General features: G+C 40.7%; 1 long non-coding RNA gene across 1 annotated transcript in view; it reads right to left on the bottom strand.

Annotated features, from left to right (window-relative positions):
* LOC117977042 (uncharacterized) overlaps positions 1-23,402 on the bottom strand; it is a 400,174-nt gene that overhangs the window by 197,921 nt on the left and 178,851 nt on the right. The window contains exon 3 of the long non-coding RNA XR_010110183.1: positions 22,970-23,033. This is a non-coding gene — a long non-coding RNA (uncharacterized LOC117977042). The remainder of the gene's footprint in view (positions 1-22,969; positions 23,034-23,402) is intronic.

The raw sequence follows: 23,402 nt of genomic DNA, 5'->3' as shown, positions 1-23,402 counted from the left end.
GAAGTTACAGCATATCATTTGAAAAGAACTTTGTGCATATTGTTTTGCTCCATAGGGTTCAGGTAGGAAAGGGGTAGAGGTGAAGGCCGGGAATGTTGAGAACAGAACAACTAGACAGGAATGACAGAGACAGATATAAAGTATAAATGAAATGTCTTTTACTATGGGCTAGAGTGTTTTCAGCACTGTCTACATGTTATCCCCAATTATCAATACAGCCCTATCAATGAGAAAATATTCTTATTGCCATTTTACAGATGCATAGTGAGGTTGAGAGAGATTAGTATGCCAAGGGTGAAACAGCTAGCAAGTGATGGGGCTGAGATTCAAACTGAGGTCTTCTAACTTTAGAACTCAGTGGCGTAACCTCTGCGCCATAATACTACTATGGAGCTGGAATCATAAGAACGGAAACATCAGAACAAAGACATCCGAGCCAAGCTTCAGCAACCCACTTCTCTGACCAAAACTTGAATTTTGCTATCATCTGGTCTATAACACCTGTGAAATCATAAACTCCAATATCTTACTCTCTGGTCATAACTTCCTATATTTCCATTGATATCATTTTATTACTTTACTCCTGCTCTTAGATATCATCAGGACCAACAGTCCCTTAACCCTGCCATTTCCCCATCCATCCCACCCTCCTGACTTCAGTCCCTTTGCCACCAAGGCACACCCCTACTACTGTAACCACTCTGTCACTGTAACCCTTGCCCTTGTGAGCCTGTTCTTCTGCTGCACCCACTCAGAACAACCTTAGCCCCAGGCAAAAGTGGTCAGAAATGAGGCATGCCACTTTTAAGCCTGGCTTGTAAAATTCTCCAATAAATCCTTATGCACTCCTCCTTTCCATCTGTCAGCTGGATATACATGACCATTGCAATGTGATGAACAAGATGGCAAAAACTCTTTTATCTTGATATCCTGAATGACTGTGGACTAGAGCCCCCCTATGTCACTATCACTTGGAAGTTACGAAAAAAAGAGAAAGAGAAATAAACATCCATTAAATTACTGAGATTTCAGGTTTATCTATTATAGAAGCTAGATTTACTTAATGAATGGAGAAATTGTTGTCAGAATTGGGGTACAATTGGATGAAAAACCTAAAATATGTGGCACTGACTTGGCAATTTGGGAGGTGTCAAAGAGACTGATACTGGAGGCAGGGCAAGTGGACATGGCCTTTCAAAGCCAAACATTTAGCAAAACATTTGATAAAACATGGAAGTAACATGACATGCAGGCTGAGTCAGTGATCCTAAGGAAGATGGTTGAAAGGATCATAAAGAAATGGTTATAATTGTTTGTCATTGGAAAGTTATTATAAGAAAGAGATAATCTCAGGACACAACTGGCTGATTTTTAATCAGAATGAAAAGAAATAGATGTCAGGAGTTTGGAGCCTCAAAAGTAGGAAAAGCCTACTGCCTGTAGACCCCAAACATTGAGAAGATATATTACTTCTGAGACAGCCGAGTATAAATAGGTCGTTGGAGAACCTGTGCCAGCCTGTGCACTGGGGAGAGTACATACTAGAGTAGAGCCTCACAAAGTTCATGTCGTTTGCAGGGGGAAGGAGCCTGGCCTCTCCTGTTCTGGGGTGGAAGCGGGGCATTCAATCTGTGAGGTGGGAAGCCTACTAGCAGGACTCTTGCTTTGCCGAGAGTCCCTCTTTCCCTTTTTTTCCTTTTCACCAAATAAACCCTGCCTCCTCACCCTTCAAAGTGTCTGTGAGCCTAATCTTTCATAGCCACGTGACAAGAACCCGGCTTTTAGCTGAACTAAGGAGAAAGTCCTACACTTTTAATTTTAATTTGCCATTACTTTTAAATGGCAAAAACTGCAATTACGTTTGCACCAACCTAATAATTAAAAAAGAAACTTAGTGACAAAGGCTTCATAAAATGAGTCAGTCGAACAACGTGACTGATCCTTGCAGCAGAGATGAAATTAAGAAATAATATAAGGAAGGCCTAGGTAGGTGGGTTACCTGAGGTCAGGAGTTAAAGACCAGCCTGGCCAACATGGCAAAACCCCATCTCTACAAAAAAATACAAAAATTAGCCCCAACTTGGTGGTGTGCGCCTGTAGTTCCAGCTACTTGGGGGTGCTGAGGCAGGAGAATTGCTCCAGCCCAGGAGGTCAAGGCTGCGGTGAGCCATGTCCACTGCACTCCAGCCTGGGTGACAGAGCAAGATCTATCTCTTAAAAAGATAATGAAATGATATAAGAGAAAACTGTACATTCCTATATATATTTCAAGGGTCTCAAAGTAAACTGATATTAAGAAAGAGAGCATGAAGCAAGAGAGCAAAAAAAAAAACAAAACAGATTAAGAACTTTGTCTAGAAAGTAAGCAGTAAGCTTGGATTGGATTTCAGGCACAAGGAACTGACTGGAAACAAATAGATCAGAAGCTTCCTAAAATGTTTAGGTTATGCCATTTATTGTTATTTAGGTTATGGTATTGTTATGTATTATAGCAAAGATACGAGTTTAGACTAGAAAATCTTTGGCTGTGTGAAACTAAAAGCAACTACTGGGTCCTCAAACCTCACCAGCAAAAAATCAGGCTGTAACTGAAAATGATCGGTCTGCTTTTGGTTCCGTGTTTTTCCTTTCTTCAGACTTTTTTTGCCTATAAAGCCCACCTCTCTGCTCAGCTCATTGAAGCACCTTTACGTTTTGTAGATGGGATGCTGCCTGATTCGTAAAATGCTAATAACAGGCAATTAGATCTTTGAAATTTGATTTGTTAAAATTTTGTTCTTTGACAATGAAAACAGAATTTAGTTAGTAATGCACCGTGGGAAGAGCATTCCAGGCAAAGCAAAAAGGCACATAGGTAACTATTTCCCCTGCTTCTCTGTTAGAGGCCAGTCTGTGCTGCAGCATATGAATGCCATCTCTATTCACAAGTGTTTGTTTGATCCCACTGCCCAAAGTAGATCCCACTGCCAGCCTCTGTAACCAAAAAACATCACATGTGATTTTCTCTCCCATCCTACAGTGGGTCAGGTGATTATTTTTGTATTGATGTACTTTCAGCAAGATCTGGGTTCATACACCAGTTTACCTCTTACCTGCAATGTGATGTGTAGCAATTTAAAATAATTATCTGAGGCTTAGTTTTTTCATTTCTAAAATGAAGTGTATTACTAAAAGTGAGTCTTACAGTGTTCTACAGCAAACAAAGATCTAAGTAGCTTAACATGACAAAGGTTTATTTCTATGCACAAATACCCATGTGGGTCTGGATGACTTTTTAGGGCAACTTTCTTCCATTTGACAGCTTAAAAGTCCAGGCTGATAAATGCTTCATGCTAAATCTCCATCATGTGGAACACACAGAGTCCTTAATTAATGAATGGAAAGAGAGTCTAGAAAATCGCCTATGGTCTTATTGCCAAAAAATAGCCCATGCTTCTTTTTTTTTTTTTATTTTTGAGACAGGGTCTCACTCTGTTGCCCAGGCTGGAGTGCAGTGGCATGACCTCGGCTCACTGCAATGTCCGCCTCCCAGGTTTAAGAGATTCTCCTACCTCAACCTCCCTAGTAGCTGAGATTACAGGCGCCTGCCACCAGGCCTGGCTAATTTTTGTAGTTTTAATGGAGATGGGTTTCAGCATGTTGGCCAGGCTGGTCTTGAATTCCTGACCTCAGGTGATCAGCCTGCCTCGGCCTCCCAAAGTGCTGGGATTACAGACGTGAACTACCACACCCAGCCTCATGCCTCCTCTTTTAGCAGCCTATTGTCCAGAACTCATCTCCCAGCCCGATCCAGCTGTAGGGAGGTCTTCCATGAGAGAGAAGGGCAGCAGTAATATCTACCTTGCTTGGATAACAAAACTTTTCTCATAGGAACGTTGTAAAATTTATACAAGTTAGGTAAAAGAAAGTTGCTTTATAAACTCTAGAAAGCTATATCCATACTATAAAACTCCGGTCTCTTGATACCCATCTAGGAATATAGATTTGTGAAATCCTAGAAGATCTTTATTTTGGGGAACTACTTTCAAATGACATCCTCTCTTATTTATCTGTTTTGCTTTTGAAACATAGGCGCACTAAACTGTAATTCAATTCAGTAAACACATATTAAATACCTACTATTCAAGTCACTTTCCCTAATTCAGTGCAATCAGACCAGATTTTTCAGGCTAATTCTAACAACAGAATGAATAAAGCCAAATAAACCCTTTGAAGGGTGCCTGACTTTGTTGGCATTGGGCACCAACAAAGCCCAGATGCCATGTTTCTGTAAAGTCCTTCAAATGTTAGGGGAAAAATAATTCAATGCTTCACACTGTACAAAACATAACTTCATCTTGCCCCGCACATTTTCCCAAGAATAAGTGGCTATTTAATATCATAGGGGTTTCTAGTAGCTCAGCTCACCGTGGGCTGAAATTTTCTCTGCACAGTTTAATGCTGTGTGTGTATGTGTCTGTGTGTGTGTGAGTGCATGTGTATGTCTTTATGTAGCTCAAACTTTTCTAAAAGGAAGTCAAACTGTCCTCTCTCTGCCTTATCCCCTTTACTCTAATCCATCTGTTATTATTCCCCTGGCTTCTCTGAGGACTAAATGTCGCTAACTTAATTTTGTTGAAGTTAATGATATGGCGATGAGAAAAAAGACAGAGGGAGAAAATGGTAGGATGTTGATTGCCATTAGTCTATACATATATAATTGAAGATTTCAAGTGGGGGAAAGTTTGCTGCAGCGTTGTTAGAACTGCTCTTCAGGGTGTGATTGCCAACCAGGTTTCCAAATTGCAGAGTGGGAGAGCAGCCTGACATCAGGGAGGTGGGTAACAGGCTGCTGAGCCTCTTGCCAAGATGTAATAATTACGATGAAAATGCAATAGTCTCACTGCAAGAGGCAGAGGCTATTTAGAGTATCCCCCACCCCCACCTCGCTCTGTCGTTACTGATCAAGGCTCGTTGTTCTCTCACTTAATGTAACCACAGCTTTCAGATTTCGAAGTGCTTCTTAACTTATCCTTCTTTGTCATTCTGCTTGAATGTTATCTTTGGAAAATGGAACACAACCCACAGTCATAACATGTGCCCCTTGTGAAGGAGGATGACACTTAAGGCACTTGAACACAGGCTAATAAGTGCTTTCAGGGCTGGGTGTAGGCGGTAGGCTTTATGAAAGTTCTCTAACCCCCTGAGAACTTAGATCAACAAAGACACAGGTCAAAAATCTACCACTAGATGTTATTTTCCTGGAGAAGTGGATGCACTTTTAAAATCTTTGCTGCAAGTTGCTTGTAGCAACTACTCTCAGAAACCACTCTCATCCCAAATGTTACTTTTTTTTTTTTTTAACACATTTATTTTAGGTTTGGGGGTACATGTGAAAGTTTGTTACAGAGGTAAACATGTGTCACGGGGGTTTATTGTACATATTATTTCATCACCCAGGTGGTGAACCCAGTACCCAGTGGTTATCACTTCTGCTCCTCTCCCTCCTCCCACCCACCGCCCTCAAGTAGACCCCAGTGTCGGTAGTTCCCTTCTTTGTGTTCATGAGTTTTCATCATTTTACCACCACTTGTAAGTAAGAACATGTGGTATTTGAGTTTCTATTCCTACATTACTTTGCTAAGGATAATAGTCTCCAGCTCCACCCATGTTACCTAAAAGACAGGATCTCATTCCTCTTTTTTGGGGGGGTTGGGGGTGGGGATGGAGACTTGCTCTGTCGCCCAGGCTGGAGTGCAGTGGTGCGATCTCGGCTCACTGCAAGCTCTGTCTCCTGGGTTCAGGCCATTCTCCTGCCTCAGCCTCCCAAGTAGCTGGGACTACAGGTGCCCACCACCACACCTGGCTAATTTTTTGTATTTTTAGTAGAGACAGGGTTTCACCTCATTAGCCAGGATGGTCTCGATCTCCTGACCTTAGGATCCACCCACCTCCGCCTCCCAAAGTGCTGGGATTACAGGCGTGAGCCACCACACCCGGCCAGGATCTCATTCCTTTATATGGCTGCATGGTATTCCATGGTGTATATGTACCTCATTTTCTTTATCCGATTGGTCATTGATGGGCATTTAGGTTGATTCTATGTCTTTACTATTATGAACGGTGCTGTGATGAACATTCTCGTGCATGTATCTTTATGGTAGAATGGATTTCTATTCCTCTGGGTATATACCCAGTAATGGGATTGGTGAGTTGAGTGGTAGCTCTGCTTTTAGCTCTTTGAGGAATTGACACACTGCTTTCCACAATGGATGAACTAACTTAGATTCCCACCAACAGTGTATAAGTGGTCCCTTTTCTCCACAATCTTGCCAGCATCTGTTATTTTTGACTTTTTAATAATAGCCATTCTGACTGGTGTGAGGTTGTATCTCATTGTGGTTTTGATTTGCATTTCTCTAATGATCAGTGATATTGAGCTTTTTTTCATAGGTTTGTTGGCTGTATGTATGTCTTCTTTTGAAAAATGTTTGTTCATGTCCTTTGCCCACCTTTTAATGGGTTTCTTTGTTTTTCTCTTGTAAATTTGTTTAAGTTCTTTGTAGACTCTGGATATTAGACCTTTGTCAGATGAAGAGATTGCAATAATTTTCCCCATTCTGTAGGTTGTCTGTTTCCTCTGTTGATAGTTTTTTGCGTGTGTGTGGTGCAGAAGCTCTTAAGTTTAATTAGATCCCATTTGTCAATATTTGCTTTTGTTGCAATTCCTTTTGGTGTCTGTGTCATGAATTCTTTGCCAGTTCCTGTGTCCAAGATGATATTGCCTAGGTTGTCTTCCACAGTTTTTATAGTTTTGGGTTTTCCATTTAAGTCTTTAATCCATCTTGAGTTGACTTTCAGATATGGTGTAAGGAAGGGGTCCAGCTTCAATCTTCTGTATATGGCTAGCCAGTTATCCCCAGCACCATTTATTGAATAGGGGGTCCTTTCTCCATTGCTTTTTTTGGTCACCTTTGTCAAAGATCAGATAGTTGTAGGTGTGTGGCCTCATTTCTGGGTTCTCTATACTGTTCCATTGGTCTATGTGTCTGTTTTTGTACCAGTACCATGCTGTTTGGGTTACTGTAGCCCTGTAGTATAGTTTGAAGTAAAGTAATGTGATGCTTCCAGCTTTATTCTTTTTGCTTAGGATTGCCTTGGCTATGCAGGCTTTTTTTTGGTTCCATAGGAATTTAAAATCATTTTTATCTATTTCTGTGAAGAATGTCTTTGGCAGTTTGATAGAAATAGCATTGAATCTGTAAATTGCTTTGGGCAGTATGGCCATTACAATGACATTGATTCTTCCTATTCATGAGCATCGGATGTTTTTCCATTTGTTTGTGTCTTCTCTGATTTCTTTAAGCAGTGTTTTGTAATTCTCATTGTAAGGATTTCAATGGTTAGCTATATTTCTAGATACTTTATTATTTTTGTAGAAATTGTGAATGGGATTGCCTTCCTGATCTGGATCTTGGCTTGGCTGTTGGTGTATAGGAATGCTAGTGATTTTTGTACATTAATTTTGTATGCTGAAATTTGCTGAAGTTGTTTATCAGCTGAAGGAGCTTTTGAGCCGAGGCTATGGGGTTTTCTAGATATAGAATCATGTCATCTGCAAACAGGGATAGTTTGAGTTTCTCTCTTCCTATTTGGATGCCCTTTATTTCTTTTTCTTTTTCTTTTCTTTTTTCTTTTTTTTGAGATGGAATCTCACTCTGTCTCTCAGGCTCGAGTGCAGTGGCATGATCTCAGCTCACTGCAACCTCCGCCTCCTGGGTTCAAGCGATTCTCCTGCCTCAGCCTCCCAAGTAGCTGGGATTACAACTGCATGCCACCACATCTGGCTAATTTTTTGTATTTTTAGTAAAGACAGAATTTCACCATGTTGGCCAGGCTAGTCTCGAACTCATGACCTCACGTTATCTGCCCACCTCGGTCTCCCAAAGTACTGGGATTACAGGCATAAGCCACCACACCCAGCCCCTTTATTTCTTTCTCTTGCCTGATTGCTCTGTTCAGGACTTCCAATACTATGTTGAATAGGAGTGGTGAGAGAGGGCATCCTTGCCTTGTGCTGGTTTTCAAGTGAAATGCTTCCAGATTTTGCTCATTCAGTATGATGTTGGCTGTGGGTTTGTCATACATGGCTGTTATTATTTTTAGGTATGTTTCTTCAATACCTAGTTTACTAGACTTTTAAAAAATAAAACAGTGTTGGATTTTATTGGAAGCCTTTACTCTTACACTTCTAGAGCACTTGGCCATTACAAACAGCTGTCCCATGCAGTGCCTCACTTTTCTATCTCAACATGAAGAAAGGAAACTTCTATGTATCAAATGTCTTCTGCGTGCCAGGCCCCATGCTGGGTACTTGATGATATTAGTTTCAAACATATATAAGGTATTTTATAAGAATACATAAAATGTAAAATAACACCAATAAAAACTGAGTCAAAATGGAAATGAAAAACAAAGGCAGGAACTTAAAATATAGTCAGGAATAAGGCTAGAATGAATATTCTACAAACTTGTGGTAAGCCACAAATTTGGTTTTCAAGTTCTATAGGAGCCAATGTCACAGAAAAGGGGGAAACAACTTAATAACAATCAATGCAAAAAGGAAAACAAAAGATTACACCATTTACAACATTCATCAGATAAAAGCAAATTAGTGGCTTGGGAAAAACATGTCTCTTCTCTGGACAAAAAATGGGCAGGAGCTCTCCTGGATTTTCTCATAAACAGAACTCTGTGTTTCATAAAGAGCAACGTCTTTAACACATCCTTGAACAAGAAACAACAAGTAGAATGTTTATTTTTGTTGAGATATGGGCTACTAGTACACCATCAGATATTGGGAGAGCCCAGTGAGGCTCTGAAGGCACAAAATTTAAGGAGACATCCACTGTCAGGGTTGTGCAAGTGCCTCCTGAAATTCTGTGCCCTGGGTACCTCCCTTGCCTCCCACTAGCCCTGCCCTATCATTATATTACTCACAGCCATATTCAGTAGGAGGAATTCTCTAAGGCTGTGGTTTACAATAGGGGATGACTTTTCTTTCAGGGAACATTTGGCAAAGACTGGAGACTTGGTCACTGCTGGGCAGATGCTACTGGCATTGAGTGGGTAGCGGTCAGGGAGACTGTTGAACATCCTACAGTGCACTTGATAGCCACTCACAGCAAAGAATTATACAGTCCAAAATATCACTAAGCCTAAGTTCAGAAACTCTGCTTTTGGCAGAGCCATACTCCTTACCTGAGCTCATGTGGCGACTTGCTGCATAGGATGATTCTGCTCTCTTATCCTTATGGTAAATGAATCATGAGCTCTGCTGTTGTAACTTCCTAAATATCACCCCATCTTGTGTTTGGACTACTGCCATAGCCACAGTGGTAGACACTTTTAAGAGCCTACAATAGCATCCCTGCAGCAACAGCATCTTTGCTTAGAAAAGTCATATTTCACCTTGGAATAAAAGGAAGAGGTCTCCTGATTTAGACGAATCATGTTGATCTATTCTTCTTTGCCAAGGATTGACTTAAGTATGAGCATTTGCCCTCTTTCTGGCCAGTGATATAAAAGGGAAGCCTGCTGGGGGACTTCTAGAAAAGATTTTGACTTCTGATAAAAGGGACAGATAGAGCTAGTGTTGCTCTCCTTTCCCTTTTTTCTGACTTGAATGTGGACTCCATGTCTGGAGCTGTGGTAGCCATTTTGAGACCATGAAGTAACAAGGAAAAGGAAGGAAAGGCAAGAAGCAAAGAACATTGGAGCAAAAAGAATACACTCTTGCCACAGAGCTTTTTTGAGCTTGCAATTCCTTTTGTCTGCAATGCTCCCCCTCTCTCCCTCCCCATGGTTAATTCCTAGTCATTCTTGACATCTCAGCTTAACCCTCATCTGTGGGAGAACCACCTTAACCTCCCTGACTCTGTCTGAACTTGTTAGAGGTTCATAGCATCATGTAAGCCTCCTTCACAGCATTTGCCAAGGTTGCGATTTCTCATGTGTTTGTGGTATGACTTGATTTTTTTTTTGTCTTCCTGACTAGACTCCAAGCTACATGACAACTGAAACTATCACAATATCTCTAGTCCCTGATATTTAGATGCTAGATAAGCAATACTATTTTCTTATTTTTTTCTTTTCCTTTTTTGAATGAAAAACTTAAATTGTCTGGAAGTTAGAATGTCTTCAATATTTTAAGCCACCTTCCGGGAAAGTATTTTGCTTGACAGAATGTTTAATAAATAGTGAGTGAGTATGAGTTCAAAATGATTCTTCCTGGAAAATAACTAAAACCCAGATATTCTGTGTGGCCAATTAAATAGAAATTCTTATGACATAAGAGGACATTGAGCTGGGGCATGCAGGAATAACTTCCTTTCTGAAAGCTGAGGGGCCTGCAAGGAGAATACCTAAAAGGAAGCCATTCCACCTGTCATCAGGTGAGCTGAGAGAATGCCACAGGCAGAACCAAGATTCTCAGCAGAAAGTCATTTTGAATGCTTCAATCACCAGGCTAATGGGTGAATGAAGCCCTGAAGACATACAGCATATAACATGGCTAAAAATCCCAGTGCTTAACATGGAGGATTTTGTTTAATCTTCACAAAAAGTAACATAATCATATGAGGTAGGTATGCTTATCTCTATTTTACAGAATAGCAGGCTCTGCTGATAAGACAAAGAGGCAGCTTTGGAACTGAGGCTTGTCTAACTCCTCCGCTAATATTCTTTCCTTTATACCAGTGGTTCTCAAACTTGACTGACATTGGGATCACTTGGGGAATTGTGGGTTCCATGCTAAAAAATTTGTGTTTAACATTTTAGGAATTTAAAAAGATCCCTCCAGGTGATTCCACTGTGCAGCCAGGGTTGAGAACCACTGCACTCCAGCCTCGGCAACATAGCAAAATGTCACCTCAGAAAACACAACAAAAAATACCCAGAGTACTACAACCATAGTGGGTGGAATAATGGCCCCTAAAAATATATGTGCAAGTCCTAACCCCTAGAACTTGTAAATTTGACCTTATTGGAAAAAGAGTCTTTGTAGATATAATTAAGGATCTTGAGATGAAACCATAGTGAATTTAGGATGAGCCCTTACTCCAGTGACAAGTATCTTTGTAAAAGAAAAGCCAAGGGAGATTTGAGACGAAGAGACATGGAGGAGAAGGCCAGGTGGAGATGGAGGCAGATATTGACATTATGCTGTCATAAACCAAGCAACATCTGGAACCACCAGAACCTGGAAGAGGCAAGCAAGGATGCCCCCTGATGTTTTCAGAGGAAACATGGCCTGCTGACACCTTGATCTCAGACTTCCAGCCTCTAGAACTGAGACAATACATTTCTGTTGTTTTAAGCCACTGTGTTTGTGGCAATTAGCTACAGAAAACCTGGGAGATTAATACAAAGCTCCACCTCCAGAGTTTCTGAGTCAGCAAGTCTTGGATGGGACCTAAACATTTGTATGCCTGGCAAGTCCCCAGGTAATGCTGATGCTGCTGGTTCAGGGACCACACTTTGAGAACCACTGCTCCTTATCATGCAGTCTTTATCCAGCTGTTCAGCTTTCACAGCCTCTGCTTGTAACCTTTCTATTCAGGGATGTGAAAAATAACTAAAGGAAAAAGAAATCTGTAAGTCTTCTAGATTTCAATGATCATTGTTGCTGATTCACTGTGTTATTGATCTTTATGAAATGGAGGTGATGCTCTCAGAAACTAGTGTGGTTCCTGAAAGTGGACCAGGAGTTCAATGTGGAATACTTTTGTTCTCCCTTTACAATATCACAGGAATTACATAAGCAATTGTGTAATGCACAAAACACCAGAAGCCCCTCAGCTTCCTGCCAGCAGACCTATCTATGTGAGTTTCTGCCTGTTTTCTCTGCCTGTCTTTTGGTTGGTTGCAGATAATGAGGTGCCTCTTCGCCTGCTCAGCGTTCTTACCTCCTGCTATGTTGGGCATCCTATTGACTCACCTCCTCAGAGATGTTGCTCCACCAATATCTAGTATCTAGTGTTCTGTGGCTCTTATCCATTTCCATTAACAGACACTCAAGATTTTAATGTCTTAAAATGAGTCTTTCTTTAGCCCTCCATCCTTCAGACACCCCCGTAATATTTCCTTTCCATCTTGCCTGCAAATTTAGTATTGAAATATGCTGCATTTTCTTTCTTCACCCTACTCACTTTTCTACCCCAGTAAGCTGCACAGCACCTTTCTAGGTACTCTTTTTTCATGGCTTTGAGATCTATCTTCCTTTTCCTACTCCTTATATCTGGTTGTTCCTCAGTTGTCTTCTCTGGGCTTTCCTCTACTCATGCAACTCTCTTCCTGAGTTATTCATCTACTTACAGGGTTTCGTCTTTGCTGATGACTCTCTGATCTTTATTTGCAGCTTAGATCATTTTCTCTTGAGCTCTAGTCTCTAGTATCCAAAGTGTCTCCACGGACACTTTAAAGTCAATGTATGCATGCCCCAAATCCTCCTCCCCCTTCCTATCTCCCAATCTGTTCCTAGTCCTGTGTATTGCTTTCTCAGGGGGGCTCCTTGTACCTAGTTTCTCCAATAACATAATTTGCAGATGATAACACCAACAAATACTTATGGAGTGCCTCCCACCTGCCAGGCACTGTTCTATATGCAAGAAATAAGTGATGAACAAAGAAGTTGTGATCCTGGCCCTAGTCTTGGATTCCTCTTTCGCCCTCTCCACCTCTTCCCATACCCAGGTAATCATCGAGGCTGGCCAGCTCTCCCCTTTGACATTATCTGAACCCATCTACACTTTCAATCTCAGTCTAACCAACTGCCATCTCTTGCCTGGATGAATGTAAGTGCCTTCTAAATACTAGATATTGGTGGAGCAATATCTCCGAGGAGGCAAGAGTTAATAGGATGTCCAACATAGTTCTCCCTGCCCTGCCTGTCTCTCTTCTCCAATACGTCCTCCACACTGAAGACACAATGGCCTTTGAAATTGTAACTATGATTACACCACCCTCTTGCTTAAAAGCTGGCGATGTTTTAACATTGCCTTTAGGAAACAGTCCATCATCCTTATGAGGGTTTATCAGGCCCATTGTGATATGGTACCAGCTTGTTATCCAGGAATCTTGCTACAACTCCCCCTGCCCCCACCACATTTTTGTTCTTGTCATACTGAAATGCCTTCAATTCTTAAAATATACCACATTCTCTTTCATTTCAGGAACATTTCGGGTGTGTTTGTCTCTAATTCTTCCCTTCCTGTATTCATCTTCTCCTCACCACATTCATCACTCACATTTTACCAGTCACCCTGTAGATCTCTGCTCACAAGTCATTTACTCAGGGAAGCCTTTCTTGATTCTTTAAGTCTGAGTCAGTCCCATTTCTTGGTACTACTGTGGCCCCCTGAGTAGCCTCAATGGTGAAAAAGCTCCTTCCCGACTGCTTGGTAATTACCTGTTTACTCATCTCTATTCCCCATTAGCAGGCATTATGTCTACATTTTTTTTTTTTTTTTTGAGATGAAGTCTCACTCTGTCGCCAGGCTGGAGTGCAGTAGTGTGATCTCGGCTCACTGCAACCTCTGTCTCCTGGGTTGAAGCGATTCTCCTGCCTCAGCCTCGCGAGTAGCTGGGACTACAAGCGTGTGCCACCACACCTAGCTAATGTTTGTATTTTTAGTAGAGATGGGGTTTCACCATGTTGGCCAGGATGGTCTCGCTCTCTTGACCTCATGATCTGCCTGTCTCGACCTCCCAAAGTGCTGGGATCACAGGCATGAGCCACCATGTCTGGCTGATGTCTACTTTTTATTCCCCATACCTAGCACAGTGGGTGGCACATGGTAAATACTCAATAAATACTTGTTGCCTAGATCATCGTTTCACAGCCTCAACACTACTGACATTCTGGGCTGGATAATCCTTGTTGTGCACTGTAGGATATTTAACAGCATCCCTGTGTCCTCTACCCACTAGAAAGCAATAGTTCCCCATTTCGCAGTTGTGACAACCTAAAGTGTCCCTAGACACTGCCAAAGGTGTCCTGAGAAGCAAAATAACTCCTGGTAAGAACCTTTGGCCTAGATGGATAAGCTCACTGTTAGCAGATTATGAGCTTAAACGTGAGGAGGCAGTGGCATAGGCAAAACATGGACAGACTGGACTTATAGACTGGACACAGGCTCCGAGGTGGGATGATACTTCAAGGCCCAAGTTAGGGGCATACTAGGGAGTAAATAGTCACGCAAGTGGAACGTGGCCTAGGGTGTGTGGACACAGCTGCAGCAGGAAGTGAACACAGAGAGACAGAATAGCATTAATTGTACCCAGCTTTCAACTAGACACACTAGGCTCGAGTTTAAGCAGCTCCTGTTAGCAACTGTATGACATGCGATGAGTTATTTAACCCTTCTGAATTTTGGTTCTCACGTGCATAGATAAGAATATTGCTGTATGGATTAAATAATATATCTATGAAATATTGGCTCAGAGCATTATACATAATAAATACATGACAAATGTTTATTGTTATTACTATTATCATCATTGCTGTTATTATTAATATCAGGAAGTCCAGTAAAGTGAAGAGTTCTGGCATGAGGGTCTGGTGTCTAGAAGTAGCTGACATGAGAAACAATTGGTAAGCAGATGGGAAATCAGTAAGAGAGAGATGCCGACCTGGGGTCGGGGAAGGATTCACTTGTAGGGAGAGCAGAAGCATGGGGCACCGCTTCTGCCATTGTAAAATCCTGGTACCTTTAGGTAGAGTGCAGACACATTGGAAAAGTCATTAAAAATGGATCTTGATGCAAACTGGGGAATCCCAAGTATTCTATATTTACTTAAAAAAAAAGTAGTACTTATTCAACCAAAGGAAAAGAATCCCAACACAAAGCATAACAATGTTTATTAAAATAAATTTTACTAAAACACCAGGGGTTTGGTCTAGGTCCTGCTGCCCACTGCACAGAGAGCCAATCACCAAGACAACAATTACTACCAAGGAAGAAGGCTTTAATCGCATGCTGCAGCTGAGGAGATGGGAGATCAGTCTGAAATCCACCTCCCTGACTGACTAAAATCAGGGGTTTATATAGCAGGGAAGAAATGTAACTATGTATGGGAAAATAGGAACTATATAGGGTTAAGGAAGCAATTATGATGAAGGAGGGGCTTGGCCTCTCATTGTGTAGATGAGATAATCTTGTGGGTTTTAGTTCTTTGATACTTTTTGAGAGGCCTGGGGGTCCATTCCTAAAGAAGAAACTCAGTTAAAACAAATGTAAGTTTCAAGCTTTAAGACCAAAAGGGTCAATTTCTATGTTTACCCAAAAAAACTATCTATGGGACTATTGTGTTGGTTTTAGGAAGAGCATCAGAAAAAATAAATAAAAAGGTAAATCCAAATAAATACTGAAAGAGTAAAACAACAATAATAATGTCTTTAGGAGATTAAAATATATATGCATTAAAATGCCTAACAAATATAGCATAAAATTAAGGAGTAATAGGCTCAACTGAAGGTTCTCAGCTTCTAGAATTGTTTGGGATATGGTAAAGGTATTAATTTATATCATACTCTAATAAGTCAAATATGCATGTTTTAAACTTAAGAGTAATCCCTAAATGAAGAGTGAAATAATATATTACTAACAGGCTAATAGAAGGATACAATGTAATAATACATGTAGTTTTTATTAATCCAAGAAATGATTTAAAAAGAGAAGAAACACACATGCACAAACATACATACACACACACACACACAGAGAGAAAGAAAATAGATTAATCTTTTATAAAAACAAATGTTATCAAAATTTATAAAATGCAGCCAAAGTCATCTTAAAGGGAAATTTGTTGCTTTAAATGCATACACTAGAACAGAAAATATTCTAAAAATTAATCTTCAAAAATTACTTGAGTAATTTCTCAGGAAGTTAGATAAAACTTTAGTAAATTGAAAGGAGATAGATGGAAATAATAAACATAAGACTAATAAAACAAACATATAATAAAGAAAATAAACAAAAGTTTTTTTGAGAAGACCAATAACATTTGTTTCTAATAAGAATTGATTAAACTTTTTACAAGGTACACATTATTAATAACAAGAATAACAAGAAAGAGAAGGGATATCACTACTGATCCAATAGATGATATTAGGAACAATTACTTGACGTAAATATAGTGTAAATAAGATGAACAGATTTGTGGAAAAATAACAGGAAAGGCAACACAAAAAGACATAAAAAAATCTGAAACATTCTGTATTTATATAAGAAATTGCATCTGTAATTAAAACCTCCCTGTTTAAGAAATATCCAGGTCTAGATGTCTTAACAAGTGAATTCTTCCAAACATTAAAAAATAAATTAATTAAACAAATAAAAAATTTTTATTGATTTAGGTAAACATAAAATAATTCATAGAGAAAATTATTCTTCAGCTTAATTTAAAGAAATTGACTTACATGGATTGAAGATGGAAAGTGGGATGTTATTCAAAGAAAAAGAAAACACGTATAAGTGCACATAGCTGGGAAATGGTGGGGGTTGGGAGAAATCACATACAGCAGTCCCCCTTACGTAAAGTTTCATTTTCTGCAGTTCCAGTTGCCCGCAGTTGCACTGTCTGAAAATATTAACTGGAAAATTCCAGAAATAAACAATTTATAAATTTTAAATTGCACACTGTGATGAAATCTCATGCCTTCCTGCTCTGTCCCATGCAAATCATTCCTTGGTTCAGCATATTCATGCTGTATATACTACTTGCCCATTTAGTCACTAAGTAGCCCTCTAGGTCATGAGATCAAGAAACAAACAGCATACATATATAGGGTGCCATAACATCCTCAGTTCCAGCATCAACTGGGGGTCTTGGAACGTATTTCCTGAGGATAAGGAGGGACGGCTCTATTTGGGGCATGGTGAGAGATGAATCTTACTGAAGGGAAGAAACCAGATTGCAGAACTCCCTGAAATAAATTAGTTAGAAAGGTGGAAGGCTAATGGATAGAAGACTGAAAGCGGTAGAATGAAAACTATTGATCTGAACCAATAAGTAAGAGCAAATCTCTGAGATTCATAATATAAGAAGCAGCCAAATGAACGCAGTACGTAAGATAAATATTATTGGAAGCTTTATGTGGGAAAGATTTGTGAGCAAGGTAGAGCAAGGAGAGGCACTCAGAGATGGTTGCAGGCATCAAGGTATGAGGGGGAGAGATCCTGGCCTGGAATGATATCCCCAGGAACTGCAAAGAAGGTTTGAATCTGTGGATTTTTTTTGAGGCGTGAGAGACAAAGGAGCAAGCAACCAAGGAGACAGAAAGGCAAAAGGGAAGGAGAGTGAGTAGGAGCCCTGCCTCTGGGAATCAAGGTGGATCTCTGTTAAACCTTGATGTAACAGACCGCTTGTCCCAAGGTCACCTTGAATATTTTTATTTGATCCACACAGTGCTGGTAGAGTGTCTCTCCTTCTGGACAATCCTCCCTGCTTCTCCTTTTCCTCATCCCATGGCTGCAATCCGAGCTAAAACAAAAAAGACATCTGTAGGGCATTCTGCTAAGTCTGCAGTGACCTTGTTATGGCTGATTCACCTGACTAGGTTTGGGACAGATTTTCCAAAATGAAGCACAGTTTTGTGTATAATAAATGCATGCACAGATATCTTTATTACTCTGTGAATTATTTTTTTCTAATCCAATAAATATTACGCAAAGGTCAGGGTCAGAGTGAGATGGATTCTCCTCACCAGCAGACTGTAAACATTCACACAATGAAACTAGAAAAGGCAAAAGGAGCACTAATGGTGTTCATCCTTAATATCTGCATTTTTTTTGCTAATGCTCACATTTTATAAAACTGAAGTTCAAGGCAACTTTTTCAGTTTATGAGCAATAAGGAGCAAATGGAGAAGATCATTCACGAAAATGAGAAAGTTTTCCAATTATCAGTGACATTCATCTTTAAACCCCCAAAAGCATGGTTTTCCAGAAATGTTGCAGTCAATGTGAAAATGTAACTATTGATTTTACTTTTATGGCAACATTGTAGGACAGAACTTTAGAAACTGAGCATCAAAAAAGGTTTTAGAGATTAGTTTTTTTCAAGCCATTCATTTTTACAAATGATTCCTAGGTGACTTCAGTGACTTGCCTAAGGTCGTGCAGGTTGGGATATTTATAAAAGTAATAGTACAGGTATTTCTGGTGGCCTCTGAGAGAGAGAGAGAGAGAGAGAGAGAGAGAAATTTCTAATTCAGTCTCTGGAGTTTTGTTTTGTTTTTTTTTTTTTTTTGAGACAGAGTCTCGCTTGGTCGCCCAGGCTGGAGTGCAGTGGCGCCATCTCCACTCACTGCAAGCTCTGCCTCCCAGGTTCACGCCATTCTCCTGCCTCAGCCTCACAAGTAGTTGGGTCTACAGGAGCCCGCCACCACGCCCAGCTAATTTTTTGTATTTTTAGTAGAGGCATGGTTTCACCGCATTAGCCAGGATGGTCTCGATCTCCTGACCTCATGATCCTCCTGCCTTAGCCTCCCAAAGTGCTGGGATTACAGGCGTGAGCCACCATGCCCGGCCTCTGGAGATGTTTTTCATTTGTTACTATCAGCCCACAAACATGTGACTCTACTTTCTAGAATTGCTTTTTAGACCAAAAGAAAACCAAGAAGTTGTTCAAATTATAGTGATTACATCTGAAAGACTCTCTTTCTCCTCTCCAGCCATTTGAGAAAAAGAGAAAAATCTAAATCAAGACACAAACCAGAAAGAAGTGCAGCTGTCTTTTTTTTTTCTGTCTCTCTTTTGAAATTTTGTTAAACCAAATAACACCTCTGGATCTCAGATCCTCCCCTGTAAAAATGAAACTGCAGGACTAAGTTGGAGCTAAGGGCTCATCACCTATCCCAGACTTTGTAATGCCTTTTCTCTCTGGTTTCACCAGGAGGATAGAAATGCACTTTGCATAAAGCAGCCAATTTTCTGCCAACTTAGATGGCCTTTGGTGGCAGAAATAATGGAGCAGGGCAGTGGTCGAGACCCGTGATTTTATAGGCAGGGCTTTCTTTTCGACTTTATGTGGATCATGTGTTTTAACCTGCAGTCCTGCAATTCCTGGTTGTCCTATAAGATTGCCTGAAGTCTCCTTCTCCCCACAGCTAACCAACAGGGTCTCAGGGGCAGACACCCCCACCCCAGGCTGTGAGATAAATCCAGGCTTATCCTCCAATCTCTCACTCTGAGTTTGGCTGACCTTCTTCACACATTATAAATGGGGACTTGCTTTGTTTCCAAAACCTGAACCCATCTATGTTCAGGTTTCTAAACTGACTCTCCACCCTGTTTCCCTGTGTCAATATCCTGGTCTAGTAACCAGCAGAATATACATCACACTTAGAATATGACCAGTTTGTTCTTACTGTTCTCTTACCGATCATGCGCCTTCATCACCTCCCTCCACACCATCTCCATGGAGTGGAGTTATTCCCCTGAATATCAGTGACTTGGGGCCCAGCTATTGTTAAGACATTTTCCAGATGTCCCTCTGGTTTCTCTGGATCACCCAGCACTTCCTAGAATCTTCTCTGCCATGTCGTATTTTCCAGTCACATACTGTATTTCAACTTCCATCTTTCTGGAGGCCCTCATTCTGGCTGCTGGCCTGAACAACTTACTACCTGGGCTGCCCATAATACATTCTCCAGGTACCATGCTCCTCCTGCCTCATGGTTTCTCCAATACCAGAGGAGAGTGAAGGATCTCCCTCTTCTGTGTTTTTTCCTTTTTGTTCATACATATTGGGAATTATTTGTGGATAAGACCAGATGTGTTAACTTTTTAGTATCTGGTGTTTAACCTAGTGTCTGCCATTTAGTGCATGCTCAATAAATACAAGTCAAATGAATGAAGTAATGTCCTAGCATTCATTATCTTGCCCAACCCACTGCAGTTAACACTTCTATGCCATTTTCCGTCTTAAGAGCTGCATCTCCTTTCTGCTAGCACTTCTCCTTTATATCACTCACTCAACAATAACCCAGGCATCTCTAGCAACCAAGGACACTCCAATCAAAGATTACATTTTTATCTTATTTTCCAAAACTTACTTATTTATCCGGAAATGATCAACCAGCCCTGTGGAAACCAATAGAGTTTCATTATCTTTCTAAAGAAAAGCAAAAAAAAAAAAAATGCGTATGCAAGGCAGAATTAAAACTGAATAAACATATACGTCTAAATGAATCATCCTTTTTTGCATTAGACCTGGATAAATGACATTTATGTGGTGCGGGTATAGTGCAGTTATCTGTCACTGGAGACGTCTAAGGATGGCAATCAGTGTGAGTACAAGTTCTCAACAGCACATAGCACAGGAACAGCTGCAGAAATAATAAATACTAAAAACATTGCCTTCTTCACCCCCAAACCCATATTTATCAGAAGTGAAGTAGGTTGAAGGAGAAAAAATAATAATTGCCAATCAGGAGGCACTTTACATACATAATTTTATAATGTAAGTCAGAGCATTTTCCTCCTGACTGCCAATGGCTTTTCTCATCATGCAGAGTAAAGGCACAGACCTGAAGGTAGCCTCAAAGGCCATGCGGAGTCTGCAACGGCTTGCCTCCCTCACCTCATCTCTCATTACTTGCTCCCCCTGCTTGCTCCTCTCCAGACACACTGGTCTCTGCTGATTCTCGAGTGTTCTGGTACACACCTGGCTCAGGGCCTTCCTACTTGCTTTTCCCTCAGCCAAACATTCTTTGTATTAGTTTGTTAGAGTTGCCACAACAAAGTACCCAAAGCAGATGTGTAAGATCACAGAAATTTATTGCTTCATGATTCTGGAGGCCAGAAGTCTGAAGTCAGGACATCAGCAGGGGCATCCATCCCCTGTAGGCTCTAGGAGAGGATTCTTCCTCGCCTCTCCTGGCTCCTGGTGTTTGCCAGCAATCCTTGGTGTTCCCGGGCTTGTAGTAACATCACTCCAGGCACACTGCAGGCATTCTTTGTGTCTTCACATCATCTTCCCTCTGTACCTGTTTCTGTGTCTAAATTTCTACTTTTTATAAGGTCACCAGCATATTCCATTAGGGCCCACCCTAATGACCATGTTAAACTCAATGACCTCTGTAAAGACCTTGTTTCCCAAGAAGGTTACACTCAGAATTACTGGTCTTTGGAACTTTCATCTATCTCTTTGAGGAGACACAGTTCAACCCAAGTCACTCTTCTCCCAAATATCCCCACAGCCTACTCTCTCACCTCTTTATTGATCAACTTCTCAGTGAAGCCTTCTATAACTCCCCATCACAGTTCCATCTCTCTCTGCACCATCATTCCCTGCCCCCTTCCCACGTTTTATGTTTCTTCTCTGGCTCTTACCACCATCTCACCTGCTATTTATTCTCCTTAATAATCTTGTCTTTGTTTATCTCCCCTGATAAATTATCAACTCCCCAAAGGCAGTGTTTCTGTCTGCTCGGTTCACTGCCATTTCTCCAGTGCCCAGAACAGTGCCTGATCCATGGTAGGCAATCAACAGATGTGCATTGAATACATAAACTTTAATTCTCAAGTCAGCCTTGAAGTTATCAAAATGGTTGTCATCCACATTTTATAAATAAGGCAAGTGATGCTGGAAAAGATGAAGTATCTTGCTCAAGATAATATTGCTAATGAGTTTTGGAGCTGGGATTTGAACCAGGTCAAATCGACTCTAAAGTTTGTGGTCTATCCATTATGCTGTGCTGCCCAAGGCAGAAGGAGGGACTTCCTGCAGTTGTGTGAGGAATTCTGCAGCTGCTTAAATTACTGCTTTTTCTTCCTCTGGATAAAACAGCACTTGAAAAACATCATCAAAATGTAAATCTTCAAGTGTAGGTAAGTGGTCTGGCTCAGCTAGCAATGTCGCTCAGACAACTGCGACATTAGAACACACTGTGTGTGTCTCTACATTTTTTTTGTTTTAAATCCAATTAGGCAAACTATTCTTTGGCTCAGGTGATGGTTTTATTTCTCTGGGCAGATTAGAAAACCAAGAAGCATATGCAGTCTGAGTTCCCAGACAGCTGGGAGTTAGGTGTGTATTGCTGCTTTTAAATTGTAGGCACAAGGGCTTCCAAACCAGAGTGAAACTTGAATGTCAAATGAACAGATGCTGTGGTTATAACCCCCAAACCCTCACTTAACCAGCAAACACATGTACTACATTTCCACAGGCAAAGAAAGTTAAACAATGATCTCACTAAATCAGCCCCAAACCTGCCAGTGAGGCAAAAGAAGTTGTTTCTATTTGAATTATCCAGATTGCCTGTCAGCATGGATCACATCCACTGGATAATTGCTGATCTTTTCTCTTTGCTCTGCTTGCATGGCCACAGTCTACAAGTCATTGTTCAGTGGAAATCACCTATTACTGACATGTTTCTGTCATGGCAATGATCCTGAAATAAGCCAGGGACATTAACCAGAGCTGATAGTCATGTGTGGCTGTGTCTACCATCATCAAAAGTGGGTCTAATCAATGGTGCAGACACAGAAAGAGATGGTCAGGCTAGTCACAAAACAGGTTTGCAATATATAGTTCCATATCTGGATAATATTAATAAAAAGAAAATTGTAAAAAAAAAATTCACCAGAAAACAAGGAAAGCGACCCAAGTCCTAGAATTCAATATTATTATCCAATAAAATCAGAAAAAGAACAAAATGGGATAAAAATTTCCAGTCTTTGGCTATACAGGTTGGAAGAACTATGGATCTGAGTGCTATAGATTAGCTGACTATGTTGATCAGATTTTTTGGATATTCTTTATGCAGGTCTGGTTAACTTGTCCGACAGTTAATTGCACATGGTAAACGTCACAACATGGGAAAGAGTTGACTCTCCTGTATTCTAAACTAAACCTCATAGGAAGGAAGTTCCTTGGTCTGTGCTGTACAGACCTTCTAGCCTAGAGAAGTCCCACGTACCTGGGAATGACTGCAGATCTTGTTTCGCACAGCAGATGGAATCCAGGGAAGGGAAGGCAGGCTGCTGCTGGAGAGACATGGAACATTGTGTTAAGCCCGTGCTGACCTGTCATTGGTTCAACTAACAATGGGCCATTGCTTTTCTCCCCGACATACTCCTTTTTAACCCCCCCACCCCCCACCCCCCAGGGAATCAGGCCTTGATATTAGTCATATTTCCCAATTCCGTGTGAAATTGGTCAGAGGCTGAAAATGACTTTTAGTGTGGCGGGTGTTAAATTTTGGTTTATAGCTCTCACTTTGCACCTCTCTAGCTTGGGTAGGCCTTAGAGATTACTGTACATTTTAGTACAGTTTCATCATTCCCATATATTGCAGTTCCAGGGAATATTGCTTTCTTAAGCCTACAGACTTTTATTACTCTATCCAAAGA

The sequence above is a fragment of the Pan paniscus genome, chromosome 1 (assembly GCF_029289425.2).
Source record: "Pan paniscus chromosome 1, NHGRI_mPanPan1-v2.0_pri, whole genome shotgun sequence".
Lineage (NCBI taxonomy): Eukaryota > Metazoa > Chordata > Mammalia > Primates > Hominidae > Pan > Pan paniscus.
This window is presented reverse-complemented; position numbering and strand designations above follow the sequence as displayed.